The sequence below is a fragment of the Hemiscyllium ocellatum genome, chromosome 3 (genome assembly GCF_020745735.1).
Source record: "Hemiscyllium ocellatum isolate sHemOce1 chromosome 3, sHemOce1.pat.X.cur, whole genome shotgun sequence".
NCBI lineage: Eukaryota > Metazoa > Chordata > Chondrichthyes > Orectolobiformes > Hemiscylliidae > Hemiscyllium > Hemiscyllium ocellatum.
The window spans coordinates 43,333,983-43,360,418 of record NC_083403.1 but is presented as its reverse complement, the minus strand read 5'-3'; positions in this window follow the sequence as shown (position 1 = coordinate 43,360,418).

Genomic DNA, 26,436 nt, shown 5'->3' with positions numbered 1-26,436 from the left:
GTAAATAGACAAGGTCTTTTCCCCAGGGTTAGGGAGTCCAAAACTAGAGGGCATAGGTTTAAGGTGAAAGGAGAAAGATTTAAAAGAAACCTCAGGGCAACGTTTTCACTCAGAATGTGGTACATGTATGGAATGAGCTGCCAGAGGATGATTAGATTAGATTCTCTACAGTGTGGAAACAGGCCCTTCAGCCCAACAGGTCCACACCAATCCTCCGAAGAGTAACCCACCCAGACCTATTCCGCCACTCATACACCTGTTACCATGGGCAATTTAGCATGGCCGATTCACCTGAATTACACATCTTTGGACTGTGGGAAGAAACTGGAGTACCCAGAGGAAACCCACATAGACATAGTAAGTATGTATAAACTCTATACAGACAGAAGCCCAAAGCTGGAACCGCACCCAGGTCCATAGTGCTGCAAGGCATCAGTGCTAATCACTAAGCCACTGTGCAGATGTATGGAAGCTGGACTGATTTCAGCATTTAAAAGGGATCTGGATGGTTAAATTAATAGGAAAGCTTTAGAGGGATACGGGCTAAATGCTGGCAAATGAGTTCAGATTAATTTAGGATATCTGGTTGACATGGACAAGTTGGGCTGAAGGGTCTGTTTCCATGTCGTATAACCCTACAACTCTACGATTCTTTTCTATGAAATTTGCATCTGCATTACCACTTAGACTTGTTAATCTGGAAATGGAGCAATTTAACTTATGGAGTTTCATTCAGTCAGGTAGCAAATTATGGCTTGAGATGGATAAAATTTAATCCTTTATATTTTAAACTTTTTTTGTCTCTTTCAATAAAATCTTTCATTCTCTCTGCTGTTCTTCCTGTAATTGATTTGACATTAATTCACCTGATTTCCCTTTGTCTCGTTCCTGTCTCTTTCTCAATGCATTATTTGTGTTCATGCATTGATTAAATACATACATTTCATTGTCTTCCCAGGTCTCCGATGCCCCATTGCCTTCTATGTGCCATTATCAGCTTGTACCTCCAGAGACTTAGAATGAAGAAACATCAAGGCAAACCATGAGCAATAAAAAGTTTAACCTTTCCATCAAAATCTGAATCAATGGCAAATTTATTATTTTCTTCCTAAATTCACCTTTTAAATGGACTGAGTTATTCATGAAGTACAATACAACTGGCGCTAATCACTGTGGTCTGAGTCTTGACTGTGCTGTTGTCAAGCTATTTGACATGGCGTGGGTCATTCTGTCCTAATTCCATATCTGGATGAACCTTCCAGCAAGAAAGAGAGACTGAGGTAAGAAGCCTGATTCATGCTTCACTTAGGATTTACCTTGTCCGGTTGGCTGAACTACTTTCTGGCTAAGATCAATAAGTTTTCATGGGAATCTGTGTTTTGCTGTTCTCCACATTATAACTAGTGTATGGGAGATGAGAGGTTAAGTAAGAGTTCTGTAGCAATTTTTTTAAATGTTCTTTTCCATCATTTGTTTTGGCAACAGTTATGTCCTGATGAGATATACTACAGTGGGTGCTTTAAAACTGTCGACGATAATGCATCACAGCTTTTCTTCTGGCACTGTTTAGTTTATTATTTGGGTTTTACATTTTACATAGAGATAGGATCCAGTTGTGAAACAAATGATGTTATTATAACCAGCTTATTTTTAATAAATGATACTGTGCATGGAAAATAGCTTTTTACACGCAAGCATTAAGTATGCATGTCCAGTAGGTAAGGACTAGCTTCTCGTTTTGAAAGAACAAATGCAGCTTCCACAAAATCTTTCGGATAAAGAGAAGTGGCTTACTTTCTGAAGGCAAAAATATTGTTTTAAGTCACACACAAACCTTGTTTAAGACCCCTGTTGAGGCCCATCTTAGCTGTTGTATCATTCATTTTTAGTGATGGGATATAGGATCTCTCCGACGAGACATATTATGTTGAAAGAAGTTTTCCCCCTTCTTCTTGACACCTAGTGGATTGAACATAGAACATAGAACATAGAACATAGAACATAGAACATAGAATATAGATCATTACAGTGGAGTACAGGCCCTTCAGCCCTTGATGTTGCGCCGAACTGTGAAACCAATCTGAAGCCCATCTAACCTACACTTTTCCATTCTCGTCCATGTGCCTATCCAACGACCATTTAAACGCCCATAAAGGTGGTGAGTCTACAACTGTTGCAGGCAGTGCGTTCCACGCCTCTGTTACTCTCTGAGTAAAGAAACTAGCTCTGACATCTGCCCTATATTTATCACCCCTCAGTTTGAAGCTCTGCCTCCTTGTGCTAGCCAGCACCATCCTAGGAAAGGGGTTTTCACTGTCCACCCAATATAACCCTCTGATTATCTTGTATGTCTCAATAAAGTCACCTCTCAAACTTCTTTGCTCATATGAAAATAACCTCAAGTCCCTCAACATTTCCTTGTAAGACTTTCCCTCCATACCAGGCACCATCTTAGTAAATCTCCTCTGAACCCTTTCCCAAGCTTCCACATCCTTCCTATTATATGGTGACCAGAACTTCATGCAAACCCCAAATGTGGCTGCACCAGAGTTTTGTACTGCTGCAGCATGACCTCATGGTTCCAAAAATCAATCCCTCTACTAATGAAAGCTAAAACACCGTATGCCTTCTTAACAGCAAATTTACTAACACATTTCTCTATGCTCTCCTCCACATCGTTTATAAAAATGACAAACAGCAGTGGACCCAAAACAGATGCTTTTGGTACACCATTAGTAACTGAACTCCAGAATGAAAATTTCCCATCAACCACTACCCTCAACTATTCAACTAGCCAATTTCTGATCCAAACCGCTAAATTGCCTTCAATCCCATTTCACTTTGTACAGTAGCCTACCACGGGGAACCTTTTCAAATGCCTTACTTGAAATCCATATACACCACATCAACTGCTTCACCCTCATCCTCCTTCTCAAAGAACTCAATAAGGTTTGTGAGGCACAACCTACCTTTCATAAAACCGTGCTGACTATCCCTAATCAACTTATTCCTATCTCTTATAATCTTTTCCAACACTTTGCCCACAAGTGGTTCACTGGTTCATAATTACCAGGGTTGTCTCTACCCTCCTTTTGATCAAGGGGACAATATTTGCTATCTTCCAGTGTTCTGGCACTATTTCTGTAGACAATGACGACATAAAGATCAAAGCCAATGGCTCAGCAACTTGTTCCTGGCTTCCCAGAGAATCTGAAGATAAATTCCACCTGGCCCAGGATATTTATCTATTTTCACACTTCCCAGAATTTCTAACATCTCCTCCTTGTGAACCTCAATCCCATCTAGTCTAGTAGCCTGTTTCTTAGTCTTCTTCTCAATAACTTTGTCTTTTTCCAGTGTGAATACTTATGAAAAATATGAATTTAGCGCTTCCTTTATCTCCTCTGACTCCATGCACAACCTCCCACTACTACCCTTGATTGGCCCTAATCTTACTCTCGTCATTCTTTCATCCCTTATGTAACTATAGAAAGCTTTGAGGTTTTCCCTGATCTTATCACCAACAACTTCTCATGTCCACTCCTTGCTCATCTTAGCTTTCTCTTTGGGTCTCTCCTGGCTATCTTGCAATTCTCAATTGCTGTAACAGAGCTTTTACATCTCATCCTAACATAAACCTTCTTCTTCCTCTTGACAAGGGATTCAATGTCCTCAGTAAACCACGTCTCCTGCGCTCGACAACTTCTTCCCTGCCTGACAGGTACATACTTATCAAGGACACACAATTGTGCCCATCCCCTGCAGTTTTCTTCACCATCCTATGCATTGCAAATCTTGTCTAATCGCATCGTAATAGCCTTTCCCCCAGCTGTAGCTCTTGCCCTCCGGAGTATACCTATCCCTTTCCATCACTAAAGTAAACATAACTGAATTATGATCACTATCACCAAAGTTCTCACCTACCTCCAAATCTATCACCTGGCCAGGTTCATTTCCCAGTACCAAACCTAATGTGGCTTTTCCCCTTGTTGGCCAGTCTACATACTGTGTCAGGAAACCATGCTGCACACAATGGACAAAAACTGATTCATCTAAAGTACTTAACTATAGTATTCTCAGTGAATATTTGGGAAGTTAAAGTCCCCCAAAACAACTACCCCGTCACTCTCACTCTATCAAGTATCATCTTTGCTATCCTTTCCTCTAAATCCCTGGAACTATTCAGAGACTTATAGAAAACTCCCAACACGGTGACCTCTCCTTTCCTGTTTCGAACCTCAGCCCATACTACTCAGTTGACGAGTCTTCAAACGTCCTTTCTGCAACCGTAATACTGTCCTTGACCAATAATGCCACACCCTCACCATCTTCTCTGTTCTTACTGAAACATCTAAATCCAGGAAGCTGCAACAAGCATTCCTGTCCCTGCTCTACTCATGTCTCTGAAATGGCCACAGCATCGAAATCCCAGGTACCAACCCATGCTGCAAGTTCACCCACCTTATTCCAGACGCTCCTGACATTGAAATACTCACACTTCAAACCAACATCCTGATTGTTGGAGCTCTCTTGTGACCCTAAAAACTTATTTCAGACATCCCTACTCTCAACCTCCTGTATTCCCCGAAGTACAATTTATGTTCCATTCCCCTGTTGAATAAGTTAAAAGCCACCAGAAGAGCACTGACAAATTTCCCCCTCAAGATATTGGTATCCCTCTGATTCAGGTGAAGACCATCCTGTTTGTAGAGGGCCCACCTACCCCAGAAAGACCCCCAATTATTCAGAATCCAAAACCCTCCCTCCTGCACCATTCCTGTAGCCACATGTTCAACTCCTCTCTCTCCCTATTCCTCACCTCGCTAGCATGTGGCACAGGCAACAAACCAGAGATAACAACTCTGTTTGGTGTTGCTGTAAGTTTCCATCCTAGCTCCCTGAATTTCTGTCTTAAATTCCTATCTCTCTTCCTACCTATGCTGTTGGTGCCTAGTGGACCATGACTTGGAGCTGCTCCCCCTCCCTCTCCCCCTCAAGGATCCCCCACAAGAATCCCCCGCAAGGATCCCAATTACACACTTTTGAAAGCTATGAAGGTTTTTTCCAATTTTTATAGGCAAGGAATTGAAACCCATAAAACCAAATGTTTCAATATTCTTGTGAATGCTTGTTCACTCATTTGTCCTCCTATAATAAAGTTATCAAAACTTTGTTCAATAATGGATAATAGCAAATTAAGAGATAATTTCTCAACTGGAACCTATAAGGAGGGAGATATAAACAGGCTGTCAATTCACTGTAAGAATCTGAATGCATTGGAAGGAGTGCCAAGGTGGTTACAAGAATGCTTCCAAGGTTAATACAACTCAATTATGAGAATAGACTGTTTTCTTTGGAGAGAAGGCTAAGAGGAGATCTAACAGACGTTTGCAAAATTATTAGGATACTGGACAGAATGGATAGAGAGAAACTGTTGCCATCATAAATGGATTGTGTACCAGAGGGCACGCTTCTGAAACATTTTACAGAAGCAAATGCGAAGTGGGAAAAAAGCTTTTCACACAGCAAGGAGTTATTCCTGATGAAGGGCCTATGCTTGAAACATTGATTCTCCTGCTCCTCTGATGCTGCCTGACCTGCTGTGGTTTTCCAACACCACACTCTTGACTCTGATCTCCAATATCGGCAGTCCTCACTTTCTCCTAACAACTATGGAATACACTGCCTGCTATTGTGGTCAGGGCAGGTTCAATTGAGGCATTCAAAAGGGCACTGGAGGATTGCTTAAATCCAATTAATGTGCTGGTTTACGGGAAAAGCCAGGAGATTGGGACTAAGTTAAAATGCTCAGAAAGCGACAGGCACAGCCTCCCTCTCCACCACAACAATTCTGTGATTCTGTGACTATTGCTGTGATTATGGGCCATGTTTTGGGCATTGCTGTGCAAGCAGTGGATTGTATTTTTCACATCATCATCTCAAACTGATGTCCAGTATTTGGCCGGATCTGCATTCAAACCGACCTCAGATCTGGATCTGCAGAGTGGAGCAGTTTGGAGGCTGTGCTTAAATTGAGTCAGGGCACAGCACAGATTGGTGCTGGGCTGAGAATGAGGATGAGAATAAGAACTGTAAATTGTGGGGCTTGACTGTTAGCAAGTACAATTGGTCCATGAATAGAAAGGGAATAATGTTAGTTGACCGTGGGGCTGGGTTATTCTTAAATTTAAAAATGAAAATGATTTGAGTCCTTGTGCTCTTTATAAATTATAATTAGTAACTGCAAAATAAAATATAATGTTCTAATTTAAAGAGACTTGGATCTGATTGAAAGCAAAGGGATCCCTGACACTGGTTTTTAAAGTTCATTCAGAAGATATGGGTGTCACTGGCTAGGTCAGCATTTATTGTCCATTTCTAGTTACCCATGAGAAGGTGGTAGTGAGCTGTCTTCTTCAACTGTTGTAGTCCATGTGGTGCGAGTGCATCGACAATGCTATTAGACAGAGGGTCCAGGACTTTGATCAAATGATACAGGAGAAGTGGTGATGTGTTTCCAAGTCAGGATGGTGAATGGCTTGGAGGGGAACTTGCAGATGGTAATGCCCTTGTCCTTCGAGATAATGAGGCTGGGTAAAGGAGCAGTTTCTGAAGCCTGTTTGCTGTCTATGTTGTAGATTGTAGCCACTGTGCACGACTCATGGAGGAAGTAAATTTTAAAGGTGTTAGCTGAAATATTAATCAAGTTTTGTAAAGCTTCTGGAGTGTTGTTGGTGCTGCACTCGTCCAGTCAAGTGGGGAGTACTGTCGTCCCTCATACCCCTGACTTGTGCTTCATAGATGGCAGACAGGATTTGGGGAGTCAGGATGTGAGTTAGTCCCACAAAATTCTCAGCCTCTGACCTGCTCTTGTAGACACAGTATTGAGATCACTGGTCTAGTTCAGTTTCTCGTTAATGGAGATCATCACCTGGACGTTGATAAGTGGGAAATTCAGTAATGGTAATCCCACTAAGTATTAAGGGGTGATAGTTAGATTCTCTCTGGTCACTTCTATAATATGAATCTGACTTGGGGTAACAATTTCTGCCTGTGTCAGTGGCTTATAGCATCTCATTGACATCCAGCACTGAATTACCAGATCTTCTTGAAATCTGCCTCACTTAGGACAGTGTTAATGGTACAGGGTAAAAACAATGACTGCAGATGCTGGAAACCAGAGTCTAGATTAGAGTGGTGCTGGAAAAGCACAGCAGTTCAGGCAGCATCCGAGTAGCAGTAAAATTGACCTTTCGGGCAAAAGCCCTTCATCAGGATGATGCCAGTGTTAATGGCACACAAATTGCATGCAATTCTGGTCTCCTTCCTATTGGAAAGATGTTGTGAAACTTGAAAGGGTTCAGAAAAGATTTACAAGGATGTTGCCAGGGTTGGAGGATTTGAGCTATAGGGAGAGGCTGAACAAGCTGGGGCTGTTTTCCCTGAAGCATCGGAGGCTGAGGGGTGACCTTATAGACGTTTACAAAATTATGAGGGGCATTGATAGGGTGAATAGACAGTCTTTTTCCTGGGATCGGGGAGTCCAGAAGTAGAGGGCATAGGTTTCGGATGAGAGGGGAAAATTATAAAAGAGACCTAAGGGGCAACTTTTTCATGCAGAGGATGGTATGTGTATGGAATGGTGGAGGCTAGTACAATTGCAACAATTAAAAGGCATTTGCATGGATATATGAGTATGAAGGGTTTGGAGGGATATGGGCCTGGTGCTGGCAGGTGGGACTAGATTAGGTTGAGACATCTGGTCGGTATGGACTGGTTGGACCTAAGGGTCTGTTTCCATACTGAACATCTCTATGACTCTTAAACATCAGAGGGCATCCTTATTGTGAAGGTAGGACTTCACCTCCACAAGTACTCTGATGTTGTCATTCCTGCCAATATTGTCATGGACAGATGCATCTGTGATTGGTACACTGGTGAGTTTAACATAAAGCATATTGTCGCCTCTTGAAGGTTACCTCTCCCCGTGCTGCAGACATAGTCTTGCAGCTATGTCTATTCTGATTCGGCCAGCTCAGTCAATAGTGCTGCTTCTATGCTACAATTAGACATTGAAGTTTCCACGTAGGGTACATTTCCTGTCCTTGCCATCCTCAGCATGTCTTCCGAATGGTATTCAAAATGGAGTAGAGCTGAGTTACAGCAGAGTGGGATTAGGGGTTGCAGTTTATAATAATCAGCAGATGTTTCCTATAATTTGATGCTATGAGACTTCATGGGGTCCAGAGTGAATGGCGAGGACTCCCCAGAGCAACTCCCTTCTGAATACCATGGTTCCACACCTCTGGGTATCACTCCTGCTGTAAGTTAGAGTTGGTGATGAAGGTGCCTGAGACAGTGTCTGTCAGGTATGCTCCTGTTAGGATGCTGCTGCTTGACTGGACTGTGGTGAAGCTCTCCCAGTGTTGTGCGCCCATCACCCACCCAGTTTCAGTGAAGACCACTTCACAGGGTTGACGCTGTGACAGGGCTGTGTCTACTTTTTCATGTCTAATCAAGTCAATTTCATCCCTCTTATCAGAATGTATCATGATGGGATACAACAGAGTGGGTTTCTTGGCCATTTCAGAAGATATTTAAGAGTCAACCACATTGTGAATCTGGAATCATATGTAGGAAAGGATAGAAGTTTTCCTTCCATGAAAAGCATTTGTGATTCAGATTTTTATTTTACAAAAATCAATTCATGGTTATCATTGGATTATGATTAGTTGATGGAATTCAAAGTTTACCATCTTTTGTGGCAAAGATGTGAGCCCGTGTCCCCACAGCATTAGCCTGTACCTGAATCCAGTGACAGTACCATGACTCCACCTCCTCCAATTGTATATTATTGCAAATATGTATTAATATAGCATAGCAGATTACTTCAGTCCCAATATATAGTCTACCACCTGCCTCTGAGGTAGAAGGCCTGAGGTTCAAGTTCTACTTACCACTGAGGTGTGTTATAACAGGTCCAAACCAATTCAATAAAAATAGCTTTTAAAGCAAATGAAGCTTGTTTTCCCAAAGAGATAACCATCCACCTTGTTCACATTTTATATATCATTTTTCTACCTCCAAGGGAAATAACATCCAATATCTTCTCACAGCAGTTCATTTCCTGTTCTTAAAATGATCAATCTGCATAATTACTCCAGTGTTCTGACGGATGATTTCATTTACCACAATATGTCATGATTTGCTTATGATTTGTTTCTTTGCATTTGCCTAGTAGTTGTGTTCCAAAAGCTCATTTACACTAAAAGGCTTTAACGGGATGCAGCTGGAATGTTACTGCCGCAGATATTGAAAGCAATTCAGTTTTCTTTCGTGTTTTATGGATGGTTTGTCTGCAGTAGAATATTCTGTGAAATAGAATTGATATCAAAAAACTGAATCATACATAGTTTTTGAACTTATTCTGAGGTCAGTTTGAGTGGAATTTCGGACTTTAAATTTCCCTTGTTACAATATTTAATTTTTTTATTGTAGTCCAAATAAGTTGTCTCCTCATAGCAATTTTCCTCACTTTATTAAATTAACAGGTAAGCCACAACACCAGGGCTAAAGATGCAATCTATCTGGTCGCATGAACAAACAATCTACCATGGGTATTTCCACTTTTTATAGAACTGTATAATGTGCATACTTGCAGTACTCATGAATATGTTTTCAATTGGAATAAAATAATTGCTACCAATTATTCACTTAATAGGAAACAAATCTAAGCATATTAGAGGAAGATTTCCTGTCTCAAAAATTTGGAACCGAAGTAGAAATCTATCTGTCCAAAAAATGCTTAAAGATGCATGAAGTGTATTTTCCTTGACAATAGTATCTAGAGTTGGTCACCCAACAGTAGAACCTACAACTAGAATGTATCTCTACATATTGGCAGTTCAAGATGTTTCAATGTTCAACTAGATTTCAAGGTATTGCACTTGGATTACCACAATACGTTCTTCATAATACACGATCACAATACACAATCATCACAATACTGTTAACTAATTATAACTACAAATTTTTAACTTTCTAACTTTTTAACTGGATTATTTTCACTCTCATACCTTACTGGTGAGTCCCAATGTCCCATAGGTTACAAACCATAGGAGATAGGAGCAGAAGTAGACCAATTAGCCCATTCAGTCTGCTCCACCATTCCGTGAGATCATGGCTAATCTGATAATCCTCTACACTACTTTCTATCTTTTCCCCTTAACTATTGTTTCCCTTACAGATGATAAATTTGTCTAACTGAGCCTTGAATAGTCTTAATTACCCAATCTCAACCACCATCTGCAGTAAGGAATTCCACAGATTCACTCCCCTCTGAGAGAAGAAATTCCTTCTCATTTCTGTGTTAAGTGTGTGATATTTATTGTAAGATTATATTCACTAGTTCCAGACTGCCCCATAAGGGGAAACAACCTCTCCACATCTACCCTGTCAAGTCCTCTAAGAACATTGGATGTTTCAATAAGGTCGCATCTCATTCTTTGAAATTCTAATGAGTACAGGTACTATTGACTCAACCTCTCCTCGATAGACAGCCCCTCCCTATCTGGGATTGGCCTAGTGAACCTTCTCTGGACTACCTCCAATGCCAGTACATCTTTCCTTTGATAAGGGGACTAAAACTATTCACAATTTTCTAGCTATGGTCTGACTAGTTCCATGCATAGTTTTACCAAAACCTCCTTCATTTTATGTTCCATTCCATTTGAAACAAAGACTAACTTTCCATTTGCCTTCCCCATGAATGCCTATCTTTGCCCTGCGTACTTTTTTATATTTTTGGTAATGAGCCTGCAAAATGACAGAACTAAATGCCCAACAATTGTCTTTGACTACTGGAGATTGACTAACATGAAGCTTTTTGAAAGATAGTTACATTCAATCTTGTAGCAACCACATTATTCTGAACCTGCAACGAGCTCCTACTTTTCCATTCCATAGTCTGCAACTCCCCCAGTGAGGAGGCTGCAAAGATACATTCTGCTCAGAGGGTCTAGTGTTGGCTGATCAACTCTAGAATCATAGAATCCCTACAGTGTGGAAACAGGCCATTTGGCCCAACAAGTCCACACTGAACCTCTGAAGAGCAAAACACCCAGACCCATTCCCCTACCCTATTACTCTACGTTTAACCCTGACTAATCTACCTAATCCACATATTCCTGGACACTATGGGCAATTTAGCATGCCCAATTCACCTAACCTGCACATTTTTGGACTGTGGGAGGAAACCGGAGCTGACGGAGGAAACCCACGCAGACACGGGGAGAATGTGCAAACTCCATACACAGTCGCTTTTTGCTGAATAAAGCTATGGATTGTTTACATCCACCGAAGTAGGGAACTTGGGCCTTTAGAGGTCCAATGAGATGGCATATGCAGTATTGAATTAAGACCTGGACTGGGGCTTGATCCCACAGCTTTGTGTTTCCAGATATACAGTATTGGTAAAACTATTAACATACTCCTGAATGTAAATCCTCGCAGTAAAAAAAAATGCTTATTCTAACTAACCTTCACTGGCACAATAGGTTGTCTAGTCTTTAAGGAAAAGTACTGGCAGTGTAGAAATGTAGAACATGCAGTTGATAATGGAAACTGCCAACAAATTAGGATGTGTAAAAAGTTGATAACACTCTCATGTCTATATCAGCAATTTGTACATTGAATTGAGTTTATTGTCATGTGTACTGAGGCCCAGTGAAAAGCTTTGTCTTGTGAGCAATACAGGCAGATCACAGAGTTAAGTAGCATAGATAACTAAATAATAGGTAAACAGCAGCAAAAACACAGGTACAGGCGAATGCTAAGAGTTTGTGAGTCCATTCAGTACTCTAACAACAGTAGGCTGGAAACTGTTACAAAACTAGCTGGTATGTGTGTTCAGGCTTTTGTACCTTCTTCCCGATGGTAGAGGTTGTAGAAAAACATTGCCAGGGTGGGATGGATCGTTGAGAATGTTGGCGGCCATTCCTTAACAGCAGGCCTGGTAAGTGGGAGGTTGGCTTTTGTGATTGTCCAGGTCGAGTTCACCACTCTCTGTAACCGTTTCCAATCTTGAATGGTACAGTTGCCATTACCAGGTAGTGATACATCCAGACAGAATGGTGCATCTATAAAAGTTGGCAAGGGTATTCACTGTCATGCTGAATTTCCTCAGCTGCCTGAGGAAGAAGAAACATTGTTGGGCCTTTGTAAGTAGTGCATCCACATGAAGAGTCCAAGAAAGCTTATTGTGGATAACCACTCCCAGGAGCTTGACACTCTCCACTTGTTCCACCTCTCTGCTGTTAATGTAATGAGTAACCTGCCGAAAGTCAGTAATGAGTTCCTTGGTTTTGCCGGCATTGAGAACTAGGTTGCTCTCAGTGCACCATTTTTCCAGGTCTCCCACCTCCCATCTGTAGTCTGTTTTGTCGCCATCTGAGATTCAACTGACTATGGCAGTGTCATCAGCGAACTTGTAAATGACATTAGTCTGGTATGTGGCAACATAGTCATGGGTATACTGTGAGGGAAGTAGGGCACTGAGTACACACCCCTGCGGGGCTCCAGTGTTGAGTGTTAGTGATGATGAAATATTATCCCAATCTTCACTGATTGTGGACTGTGGGTCAGGAAATTGAGGATCCATTTGCAGAGGGTGGGGCGTAATCCGAGATCACAACGTTTAGTAATCAGTCTTGTGGGGATAATAGTGTTGAAGGCTGAACTGTAGTCAATGAGTAGGATTCTTGTGTAGCTGTTCTAGGTGTCAAGCTGTTCTAGAGAGGAGTGAAGGACAAGTGATGTGGCATCTTATGTGGATCTGTTGGTCCGATAGGCAAATTGGAGTGGGTCAAGAGTAGTGGAAAGGCTGGAGTTGATTAATGTCATGACCAGCATTTCAAAGCACTTCATAAGCACCGAAGTTAGGGCCACTGGGCGGTAGTTATTGAGACATGCTGCATGAGCCTTCTTAGGCACAGGGATGATGTTGGCCCTTTTGAAACAGGCAGGGACAGTGGCCTGCTGCAGGGAGAGGGTGAAGATGTCTGAGAAGACCTCTGCCAGTTGCTCTGCACATTCTCTGAGTGCATGGCCTGGTACTCCGTCTGGTTCCCATCGCTTTCTTTGGATTCAAACGAAGGAAAACTGATCTGACCTCTGGTGCAGTGACTGTTGGGATAGGTTTGTCAGGACTTGTCAGAATAGATGTTACCTCTCTGCTGAAATTCTGCTCAAAGTGAGCATAGAAGGCGTTAAGACGATCTGGGAGGGATATGTCATTGTCTGCTATCTTGCACTGTCTCTTTTTAGAATCTGTGATGTCATTCAGTCCTTACCATAGTCGCCAGGTCTCTGTCTGGGTCTCTAGTTTGGATCGGTATTGGTCCTTGGCTGTCTTAATGGCTCTGCGAAGGTCACACATGAATTCCTTATATTTGAGTGAGGCCTCACACCTCATTTTAAGCAGGTTCTGTATGTCCTGATTCATCCAGGGTTTCCTGTTGGAGAACACACAGATTGATTTCCTCGGTATGCAGTCCTGCACAAACTTGCTGATAAAGTCTGTGATGGTGGTGGTGTACTCGTCCAAGGTACCTGTGGACTGTTTGAACATGGCCCAATCAACTGATTCCAATTAGTACTGGACTTGGTCCTCTGTCTTCTCAGACCAGCACTGGACTGCAAGAGGATCTCCTGCTTGAGCATTTGCCTGTAAGCTGGGAGAAGAAACATGGCATTATAGTCAGAGTTCCTGAAATGAGGGCAGGGGATGGAGAGGTAGGCATCCTTCAAAGTGATGTAGCAGTGTTCTAAAATGTTTGGTCCCCTGGGGTGGTGCAGGTAATGTTCTGGTTGTACTTGGGCAACACCTTCCTTAGATTGGCTTGATTGAAGTCGCCAGTTACAATAAACAGGGCCTCGGGGTGTTCCGTCTCCAGGGTGTTAGTGGTTGAGTACAGCACCTCCAGAGCTTCCTCAACCTTTCCTTGTGGCAGTATATACACAGCAGTTAGTGTAACAGCAGTAAATCCCCATGGTAGATAGAAGGGGCGGCATTTGATAGTGAGGAATTCAAGGTTTGGGGAGCAATGGCATCCTATTCCAGAATCTAAAATATATAATTTAGTATACAGTTCAGTATTGACAGACTGTCAGAAATGCCACATGATTTCATGTTAAAGTGAGATATGTTCTCTCAGTTTGATGTGAATGATTCCAAAATTGTCCTCAGTGCCTTGATCCTTGGTCATCTTTTAATCAACATATCTGATCATTGTGATTTTTCAGAGCGTGCTATTGCCAAATGGACTGTTATGTTTCTGACGTCACATCACTGACTTCCAATCATTCATTGACTGTGAAGGGCTTTGCTATGTCATGATGTCATGAAAGGCACTACTTTAATTTTTTTTTCATACTTATTTGTAGGCTCTGCATGAAAAGACAAAGTTGACTGTAAACATAGGTAAACATGATAGCCTTCAATGGGATAATTGGCACATAGTGAGGATAAATGATGATGGAGGGAGATATATGTTAAAACATGGCAGTCCTGAGAGTTTGTGAGTGATCTCTCTTATTTAGTCGACACAGTGCACTGCTTATCCAAAATGGGAGTGAATGGATGTGGCACTTGTTTCCAAGATGGCTGTGTTCAGGAAGCTTGAAACAAAGCAGAAAGTGCTAGAGAAACTCATTAAGTCTCTCAGCATCTGTGGTGAGAGAAATAGAGTAAACATTTTGAGTTCAGTGACTGTTTGTCAGAATTGTTGCTTCTGGATATTGTTTTTTTAGCCTAGTTTTCAAACAGGCAACAGGGAAGGCCCTTCTTACCATCTCTGATAAGTATACTTCGAGCTCACTATCATTAAACTTTGCTGAAAAGTTAACACTTTGTGGCTTGAACTCTTGGAATATATACTTATATCCATAATTTGTGCATTTGTTACACATTCTGGTTTGTTGGCAATTTCCATTGTCAATTGCATGTGCTACATTGTTTGCACACATTACCAGTATTTTTCCTGAATGAGTCTTACAGGGGCTTGAATAACATGGGAAATGGCAAGCTATGCGATAGGCTCAGACATGAAATCCAGTGAGGCCTAACTTGATATGTCAACATCTTGCTGCTTTTTTAAATGCTTTTCACTAACGGTAGAGTTAGTTTTTTTCCCCCTCAAACACCAACTCTCAGAGTGAACAGAACCCCGACACTTCTGTCTATTTATTAATTTATTTACTTTTCCCACGGTAGTGCTTATTTTTCCCCCCAGCTCTCATGCTGTGTGTGTGCAGGTGTGAGACACAGTGAAAGACTTAAGGTGCACAAATCTTGATTCAAATTTCCACCACCAGGAAGAAAGGAAACATCCGAGTGGCCAGTGACAAGCAGTGCCCTTCACATCAAAGGGCAATGCTGCATGCTTAAACAGTGAAGGGGAGGCCAGGGATTAAATCAAAATAGAGTTGGAGGGGGAAATAATGGACTCCACTCCCTGCGGCGCCCACCTCTCCCTGAACAACTCCAGGCTGTTGGTGGATACCACGTGCTCCTTTTCCAGAGACATCTGGGCTCTAACGTAATCGCGGAAGAGGGGCAGACAGTCGGCCCTAACGACCCCCTCCACGGCCCACTGTCTGGATCTGATTATGGCCAATTTGGCCAGGCCCAGGAGCAGACCCACGAGGAGGTCTTCAGACCTGCCCTCCCCCTCTGTATCGGGTGCCCGAAGATCAGGAGCACGGGATGGAAGTGCAACCAAAAGCAGAGAAGGAGATTTTTGAGAAAATCAAAAAGGGAGTGCAAACGCCCACACCCCATATATACATGGTCCATGGACTCCACAGCACCACAGAACAAGCAGTTGGGCTGGGAGTCCATGAACCACTGCAATCTGAGGTTGCAGGGAACGCTGTGTGCAGTACCCTCCACCCCAGATCCACGAGAGAAAGAGGGAGGACTCCTGTGTAGAGAGACCTCCACTGGGGATCCCCACCACCCGGTGGAAAATGGACATGCCAAGGAGTGTCTGGGCGGTTGGTGAGGGAGAAGAGGTGGACGGTGTGCAGCAGCAGTCGATACAGGGCTCACCTTTTTATGTCCTTAAAAAGGGGCAAAGTTAAAATTCCGGAGGCGGCTCAGGTTGTGGTGCACGGGTTCCCGGGGAAGTACGGGACTTTGGGGCCAGTGTGAAATTCCATCCGGGCAGGAGTAAGCGCAGACGGGATCCCACCGCACACCTGAGCATCCTCCAACTGGTGCACTACGTCGGGTCCGAGCACCGCCATTTTAACGGTAAAGTTAGTTTTTTGTCATGCAACAGTAAGTTTCCAAATAATGGGGATTATTGCTTATTAAATGTTGCTGACGGCACAGCTTACCTCACTAACATTCAGCTTGGTATCTAACCAAACCCTCAAACAAGCTAAACATTGAGACAACCTAACATAGCAATCAGTGTAGGCACCTGGTGATTTCAGCTTGCTTCTTGCTTCAAACAACTTCCATGTTGTGTATGACAAAACTGTGGCTCAGGCCCACTCCACGGTCATCAGTCAAATATTCCCCCTCCCATGGACATTGGCATTTGGCATCTACCAATCCCTCACAACAATCATTGCACTTCTCTAATACACTGGCTGGCTGTTTCGGAAACAGAGCGTGCATCAGCAATTAATATTAAGGCAACAGCAAGGACTCTTTACATGCTTGGACAGAGACCCAGCTCACAGCTGGGAGCGGCCTACATCTCAGGCTGGCTTGCTTGTATTCTGAGCACTTGCTGACATAGCACTGAGCTGCATGCTCTCACATTCCAGGCACTGCCTACTGTGCCAGTTAGTGCATTCACACAACCAGGCAGCTCATCTTGCTGCTCAGCAGTTCTCAGTCTATGGGGCATGCATCCTGCTTTTTGATGCTGCTGACACTGCCAATCTCACATCTGCCCAATGTGCAAGCATCTCGTCAAAGCTAGTTGCTGCTCAGTTATGCGGCAAATACACTGTGTGTGCAGTAAGCAGGCCGTGATGTCCCAATGTCTCAGGGGAGTAATGCTCGCCAAAGTCAATGGAGGCACCTGCCAGTGATAGAGCACAGCTTAAGAGGTCAGGAGAAGCCTCTGATATGGGTTCAGGAGATTGATCGCAGTCAGGCATCCATTCGGGGTGTTCTCAATCAGAGTGGGGGGGCGTCTGTGCCTCTGAATGGGTCACCCTCTGTCCTGTGACTCCACAGCGTCCAGCCCGGGTCGAGGGATAACATGCTCAGGAACATGCACATCCACCAGTCAGGGGTCTCAGCTGGTCCGGGTGAGTCACTCAATCTGCAGGTCAGTCCTTTGGATCCGAAAGCAGGGTTAAAGGAGGTTGGAGAGTGGGTGGGGGGGGGGTTGCGTTTGGGAGCTGGTGGTCTCGGGAGGCAGTTGGTGCAGAAACGAGACTCAGCAAGTTAGTCCTCGGGAATGGGGTCTGCACGATGGAGGAGGAAAGTGGGTGACAATTGTGACGGGAGGGCATCAGTACCTGCGGGGCAGGGAGGGGATGCCATCTGGATGGCGTGGAGCGGGGATTTTGTCAACAGGCAGGTACACTCGGCCCTCAAGGCAGCGATAGCTAAAAACCACACATGGCATGGTCACCTCAGATGGTCAGAACTGAGGGAGGAAGGTGGGCAGATTCCAGCACACACACAGGATATGGGAGAGCTGCAAAGATTATGGAATATAAGAGAAGGACTACAAGGAAAGAGGACATGGATATTAGGGGGCTCAGTAGCACATTGAGGCTAAAGTTGGAAGCCATTGGCAGAGTGGCTGGAAATCAAAAGTGCACAGTTGGGGAGAACATGGCTGTGACCACCCTCAGAGTGATTCACCTGCGAGAGAGGGGCTGCAGGATCTGCTGATCAAAGGGAATTTAAAAGGAAAGAATATTATGGCACACATGACAAAGAGTGCGACGCCCCTATTCAGTGACCAACCTGACTCATTCCCACCTCTCACCCAGCCCCTCAAGCCACAAAGACACTAACAACCAGATATGAGGTAATTCCGTGACCATCATGTGAAAATGAAAATCCAATTATAATCCAGTGTCACCCATGAAGTGCCCCGAATGATCTTCTTCCTCTCCCTCCCAGTACATCCTCATGTATCTCTGGTTCCACACCTAGGGTATTAGAGACTGAGCAGCACTGGAGCCCTTTGCTCTTGGAGGTTTTGCTGGGTGGCCCTGGGGACACTTGTGCTTAGATGGGCCAGACATGTCAGGGGTGTTTTTGCAAGAGGAAAGTTGACCATCCTTGGGATGAACTTCCAATGATCATTGGTAGTGGTGGGTGAGGTGGTGGGGGGGGAGGGTGGAAGGCATGGGAGGTGGTGCAGGGCCCAGTCACCTGAGAGATATCCTGAGTAGAGACATGTGAGGGCCCCATATATGATTCCTGCTCTGGTTGGGTACCTCCTGGCCTCACCTTCTCACCTTGTGGCTCATATTTTGCACTCCATTTTCTCTGTTCCCCTGTCACCATGTCGTCAGTCCTTCAGTGCTGAGGATTAATGGCTAGGGCAATGGAATCCATGCATGTCCATCTCTCCAGCAAACTCTGAGTGTGCCATCTTGTCCATGGAGGCAGCCAGATGGTCACATGACTCTCTGCACTTCTGCAGCTTCTGGGTAAGAAGGACCATTGCCTACTACATCCCTGCTGGTCCTGTTCTTCCCTGTGTATATGGACATAGACCTTGATAGATGGCACTACTGGCTCCTCTCCTATCTGGGGCTAAGTAGGTACCTGGTCTTCGGTAGTCCTCTGAGTGTTAGCAGCCTTGGCATTTGTTCCTCAGCCAATTGCAGAGCTGTCACTATGAGGTGCTCACCAGACTGTGCTCCCAGATTCTCAGAACCTACTATTCCCCCCGAGGTGTCAGTATATGAGGTGGTGGAGGAAGCAACTTTGCTGATGCTTCCTCTGAGGCCTCAGTCCTCCCTTTCTCAGAACTTGAAGAGGTGGCTTTGGGTAGAGCTGACAGTTTCACTGCAAGGTATAAGAGAAAAGGCATCATGACCAATTAGGGGCGACAGTGAGGTTAATGTAGTTCACATTATCAGTTGCAGTTGAATGAAGTGTGTTGTTTGCTTGGTTGATGGCACGTGGAGATATTGGCATTCCTGAAGGAGTGGTTGCAGTCTCCTCCTGTGAGAGCCAGGATCCTGTCCTCATATGGAGCGTGGATGTGAATGACAGACACCCATCCACCCATTCTGGTTCTCTCAGCTCTGCTATGGGCTGCCTTTTGCTGTGATGAGAGTGGAGATAGTGAGACAGGCAGAGCGGTTGTGGTGGTGAGAGAAGATGTTGCAGGCAATAGTGAGACTGGCAGAACCTGAGACTTGCTAAGAGGTGGGTGGAGATAAAGTGAATGTGAGGTGGCAGAGAGGAGTTTGGCACACCATGGCATAATGGAAAAGGTCATTAACCGTTTACTGGCACTGTTGAGAGTCCTCCTCAATGTTAAGTTGGTACTGATTTGGTGGCGACTTCAGCCTAGGTTGCCAAGGTTCTTCCCTGGCATCCTTCATCTGTTCTTCGGGAAGAGGATGGATCTCCTTGGCATCACTTCCTTTGGCCAAGTCACTGTCGGAGAACTGCGGTGCCATTTTCCCCTTCTCAGACTCCTTGACAAAACATCCTCGACCAAGCAGAACAACTTTGGAATGCCAGTGCTTGTCCAGGTGCACAGCAGCCTTTTACAGATGGCACGGGTACAATCGATGCCAGTATTACGTTGGATATCTGCTGAGTGGTGAGCTGTTTTGGAAACAGATGAGATGAAGCTGGAATTGAACAGGGAGGGGATACCATCAGGAAGGCGTAGGTAGTTAATAAAGTGAGTTCAGTACTATATGGCAAGGGAAATTGTTAGGCCTTGGGACAAGAAACTCTCCTAAACAAACAAAGCAACTCGGTCTTATCCAAGAAGATATAAAATTCAGCCTTTTTTGTCACATAAACAAAAATACAAGAGTGAGAAATAATGTTGGTTTTTGCTGTACATTACTACACCAGATGGCCCTTTGTAGCCTGACTTGACAAATCTTGTTTCGGTAATAAAACCAGAATGTATTCCAGGGCTGTTGTTTTATGCAGGTGTTAGAATTCCAAATTATAGTTCCAGTACAACTTAATATCTACTTATCTGAGCCCACTCTCCAAATCTCAAACGCCTTTACCAAAATGTTGACACTTAAACTTTGCACTGCCTGAGGGAATATAAAGCGTGCCAGCATTATGTCAAACTCCTCTCCACATGTGGTGCCTTAGTGCGACTGCATTTAATCAGTAAATTAAAGGAAATACAACAGAAATAAGTTTTGCCATTTTGACTCATCGTACATGAAGCATATTGTCAATATGCAATGAGATGGAATATTATGAATAAGACACAATGTCTCTGATGGACAAACAAGGTGATTTCCTCCAGCTGTTGTGTTTTAGCGACATCATTCCTTGTTAAAAAAAATTCTGCTGCAAATGTGTTGCTGGTCAAAGCACAGCAGGTTAGGCAGCATCTCAGGAATAGAGAATTCGACGTTTCGAGCATAAGCCCTTCATCAGGAATAAGAGAGAGAGCCAAGCAGGCTGAGATAAAAGGTAGGGAGGAGGGACTAGGGGGAGGGGCGATGGAGGTGGGATAGGTGGAAGGAGGTCAAGGTGAGGGTGATAGGCCGGAGTGGGGTGGGGGCGGAGAGGTCAGGAAGAGGATTGCAGGTTAGGAGGGCGGTGCTGAGTTGAGGGAACCGACTGAGACAAGGTGGGGGGAGGGGAAATGAGGAAGCTGGAGAAATCTGAATTCATACCTTGTGGTTGGAGGGTTCCCAGGCGGAAGATGAGGCGCTCCTCCTCCAGCCGTCGTGTAGTTGTGTTCTGCCGGTGGAGGAGTCCAAGGACCTGCATGTCCTCGGTGGAGTGGGAGGGGGAGTTAAAGTGTTGAGCCACGGGGTGATTGGGTTGGTTGGTTCGGGCGGCCCAGAGGTGTTCTCTGAAGTGTTCCGCAAGTAAGCGGCCTGTCTCACCAATATAGAGGAGGCCACATCGGGTGCAGCGGATGCAATAGATGATGTGTGTGGAGGTACAGGTGAACTTGTGGCAGATATGGAAGGATCCCTTGGGGCCTTGGAGGGAAGTGAGTGTGGAGGTGTGGGCGCAAGTTTTACATTTCCTGCGGTTGCAGGGGAAGGTGCCGGGGGTGGAGGTTGGGTTGGTGGGGGGTGTGGATCTGACAAGGGAGTCACGAAGGGAGTGGTCCTTGCGGAACGCTGATAGGGGAGGGGAGGGAAATAAAAAAAATTCTGTCCATTTTGCCAGAAAATTTGTAAACATATTCTGTAAATATATTTATGTTTTGATAAACTCATTAGAATGTCTGGATGTTTTTGATTTTACTCACACATAAGGATTAGAGAAACATTTTTCACAAAAGTCACTAAATTGTAGTTGATTAAATTGATGCTGACCTACCATGTACCCTTAACTGGGGGTGTCTCCAGTTACTAACTGAGGCAACTGTGGAACTATTCAACATAACAATCTCAAAAGCACAATAACATCTCTACTTCCTCATTGGGAATATGAACAAGGACACTGAGCAATTTTTGTAGCTGGGCCATAGAAAGCATCCTAACTGGATACATCACAGCGTGGCAAGACAACTGCTCTCCCCAAGAGTAAGAAATTGCAGAAAGTTGTGCACACAGCCCAGTCCATTACAAAAACCAGCCTTCCATCCACTGACCGCTCCCCCCCCCCCCCCCCCCCCATACTTGCTGCTGCCTCAGGAAAGCAACCAACACAATCAAAAACCTCTCCCAACCCGCATCCCCCTCTTTCATTCTCTTCTGTTGGGCAGAAGATATAACAGCTTGAATGCATGTATGAATAGATTCAAGAGCAGCTTCTTCCCCACTGTTATCTGACTTTTGAATGGATCTCTCAAATATTAATGTTGATCTCACCCTCTCTCTCTGCAGCTGTAACATTGTATTCTGCACTCTGTTCTGCTACCCTGATGTACTTTGTATGGTACGATCTGGCTGTATAATACTTTTCACTGTATCTCGGTACAATAATTAATTAAACAATCAATTATAGTGAAAAGCAAATGCCTCTGCAATAGACTCACAAGAACGTTTGACTTCGGACTCAGCCCCCAAAAATACCAAAACCTTCATGCCCTCCATTCACATTGAGCCACCAGCGATAAAAATAAATTAAAAACAGCCATCTGTCTTTGTTGTTTGTGTGAACACTGCTGCTCTGAGCTGCAGCCTGGCACTTGCCTATCACTGTATGTTCTTCAGATAATTCAAACTTCACACTTTATCCTTTGGTAGCAGCTTATTCCTGATGAAGGGCTTATGCTCGAAACGTCGAATTCTCTATTCCTGAGATGCTGCCTAACCTGCTGTGCTTTGACCAGCAACACATTTGCAGCTGTGATCTCCAGCATCTGCAGACCTCATTTTTTACCCTTTGGTAGCAGAACAAGGCCACACCTAGTGAAGAGAAATCGACCCAGCTGGGTCCAGAGCCCAAGGAAGTCACATTCAAATGTCACACTTTAAAGAAGTTATTCTTGCCAAAGTTTCCCAGTAATGGCTTTGGCAGAGCAAATCTTGGAGAAACTGGAAAGTTTGCCCATATGGTTAACAAGAAAGGCTTACATTTCTACAACACCACTTATAACCACCAATTGTTGCAAGCTGCTCAAGAGTCAACAAACTGCGTTTGAAGTATAGACACTGCTCCAATGTAGGAAATGCAGTCAGTAATTAGCATGCAGCTAACTGTCATAAACAGCAATGTGATAATGACAAAGATAACTGTTTTTTTTCTCTGATCGAAGGATAAGTATTGGCCAGGACACTGCTCTACTTCAAAAAGACAGCTTTGTTCTCCTAATAGAGCAGACAGGGCCTCTGTGGCAGCATTACCACAGAGGTGTCAGCCAAGATTGCGAGATTCAAATCCAAGCCTAATTTTTTATGGTCTAAGGTGGTATCAAGTAGCATTGATACTCATCTTTCTTTCTCTAATCTTCTTTTCATCAAATCAACCCATGTCCCACCCCCATTCTAAATGTTTCTCACAATATGTTACAATTCCAGTGTCCTCTCTTTTTCTCTCCATTCTCTCCCTTACTGGAGTCAGAGTTCCAACAGAGGGGGACGACACCCCCCTCACACAAAAACAATTCATGTATGTACTGATGTATTTGAACCTTGCAATGGTCATAAATAAAAACAGGAATTGCTGGAAAAGCTCAGCACATCTGGTAGCATCTGGGGGGAGAAATCAGGGTTAACATTTCTGGACCAGGCAACCCTTCCTCAGAACTGGTGGTAGCCTGGAAAAGGAAGGAAGGGGGAGAGGAAACAATAGGTGGAGATCGAACCCAAAGAGAGAGACAAAGCTGGTGGACAGACAAAGGACAGGTTAAAGGTCAGTTCTGGCGAATGAATAATTACTAATGGATGCTATTAATCGCTGACAATGGGTTGTGTTTTGTAGCAGCCCATATGATGACAAATCCTGGTGCGTGGGGATTGGAAGAATGACATGCCCTGAAACCCTAAAATTGTTGAACTCAATATTAAGTCCAGAAGGTTGCAGAGTTCCCAAGTGGTCAGTAAGGTGCTGAAAATTGGTATAAATATTGTGAAGGTAAAAACAATGACTGCAGATGCTGGAAACCAGATTCTGGATTAGTGGTGCTGGAAGAACACAGCAGTTCATGCAGCACCCGAGGAGCAGTAAAATTGACATTTCGGGCAAAAGCCCTTCATCAGGAATGTTGTGAAGATGATCATTTGTGAGGTGGGTAGATTGTACAGAAAAAAAATTTGGAGGCAAGACTTTTGCCAACTAAGGCGCAGCTGGCAGAGAAATTGAATTGAATTTCCAATATGCTGGCTGATAAAGATAAGTGCTAACAGGGTTAATTCATAAAATTCCAGCTAATGTGCAATGATTTTAATTCTCCAAGCTGATTATTCCCTCCAACCAAAGGGAAGTTACTTGCGCTAAAGCTATTGATACTTTGTGCCAACATGGGCCAGCTGGTGTGTGAGGGCAACTCTCCAGGTGATTCCTTTGCGAGTTCCTCCCCTTTCTGCACTGAAGTGATTTAATGATTAAATTGCATTTGACTTCTGCTCTTAATGAGCCCGATAAATTAACTTGAGAGATAATTATTTCTGTTTTTTGGTTGTCTTTAAATTTTGGTGACAAATAGCAAACAGAGGAAAAAAAGTGCTGACCTCCAGGAATAATTATTCTGTGTAAACCTGAATCCCTCAGGTCCATGATCAGAGTGGTGCTGGAAAAGCAAAGCAGATCAGGCAGCATCCGAGGAGCAGGAAAATCAACATTTCAGGGAAAAGCCCTTCATCAGGAATGGAGGCATGGAGCGTCCAGGGTGGAGAGATAAATGGGAGGAGGGTGGGGTGGGGAGAAGGTAACAAAGAGTACAATAAGTGAACGGGGGTGGGGATGAAGGTGATAGGTCAGAGAGGAGGGTGGAGTGGATAGGTGGGAAGGGAGATTGGCAGGTAGGACAGGTCATGAGGACAGTGCTGAGCTGGAAATTTGGAACTGAGGTAAGGTGGGGGGAGGGGAAATGAGGAAAATGGTGAAGTTCACATCGATGCCCTGGGGTTGAAGTGTTCCGATGCAGAAATGAGGTGCTATTCCTCCAGGCATCGGGTGGTGAGGGAGCGGCGGTGGAGGAGGCCCAGGACCTGCATGTCCTCGGCTGAGTGGGAGGGGGAGTTGAAATGTTGGGCCTAGGAATGGTGGGGTTGATTGGCGCGGGTGTCCGAGAGATGTTCCCTAAAGCCTCTGCGAGGAGGCGTCCAGGTTCCCGAATGTAGAGGAGACTGCATCGGGAGCGACAGATATAATAAATGACATTGGCGGATGTGCAGGTGAAACTTTAATGGATGTGGAAAGCTCCTTTGGGGCCTTGGAGGGAGGTGAGGGAGGAGGTGTGGGTGCAGGTTTTGCAGTTCCTGTGGTGGCAGGGGAAGGTGCCAGGATGGGAGGGTGGGTTGTTGGGGGGTGTGGACCTGACCAGGGAGCCACGGAGAGATCGGTCTTTGTGGAAAGTGGAAAGGGGTGGGGAGGGAAATATATCTCTGGTGGTGGGGTCTGTTTGGAGGTGGCAGAAATGTCAGCAGATGATATGGTTTATGTGAAGGTTGATGGAAGGTGAGGACCAGGGGGGTTCTGTCCTTGTCACAGTTGGAGGGGTGGGGTCTGAGTGCTGAGGTGCGGGATGTGGATGAGATGCGTTGGAGGGCATATTTAATCATGTGGGAAGGGAAATTGCTGTTTCTAAAGAAGGTGGCCATCTGGTATGTTCCGTGGTCCTCCTGCATTCTGCCAACACGCCCCCCACAGACCCACTGTCATCATCCCCGCCCCCCCCAGAACCCTGAGGGGAACACCACCCCTGCTCATGACTCCACCCCATTCCCCCCACCACCACACCCACTCCAGTTACAGGTTCCGCCCCCACTCCCAGCTCCACACCTAAACCAGGTCCTAGCTCCCAGCCCTGTCGAGTTTTCGGCATCCCCCCAGACGTTCCCCTCACTGAGGATGAACAATCAGTCCTCAGCAAAGGCCTTACTTTATCCCCCTCCGCCCACGCATCCATGAATTTAATATGCATCGTGACATCAATCACTTCTTCTGCTGCCCCCGCCTCCGAGCTTACTTTTTCATTCAGGATTCCCGCCCACCGTCCGAGGACCCCTTTGTCCGCCTCCAACATACTCCATCCACCTGGACACCCCGCACTGGCCTATTACCTGCCCTCGACCTCTTTATTTCCAACTGCCGCCGGGACATTAACTGCCTCAACCTGCCTACCCCCCTCCCCCACCTCAACCTTTTACCCTCACAACGCGCAACCCTCCACTCCCTCTGCACCAATCCCAACCTCACCATCAAACCAGCAGATAAAGGAGGTGCAGTGATAGTTTGGTGCACTGACCTCTACTCCGCTGAAGCCAGACGCCAACTGGAAACCTCCTCCTACTGCCACCTCGACCATGATCCCACACCCCATCACCAAACCGTCATTTCCCAGACCATATACAACCTCATCACCTCAGGAGATCCCCCATCCATAGTTTCCAACCTCGTAGTTCAGGAACTCCGCACCGTCCGATTCTACCACCTTCCCAAGATCCACAAGCCTGCCCACCCTGGCCAACCCATTGCCCCAGCATGCTCCTGCCCCACCAAACTCATCTCTACCTACCTTGATATTGTCCTACACTTTAGGGAACATCTCTGGGACACCCGCATCAATCAACCCCACCGCTCCGTGGCCCAACATTTCAACTCCCCCT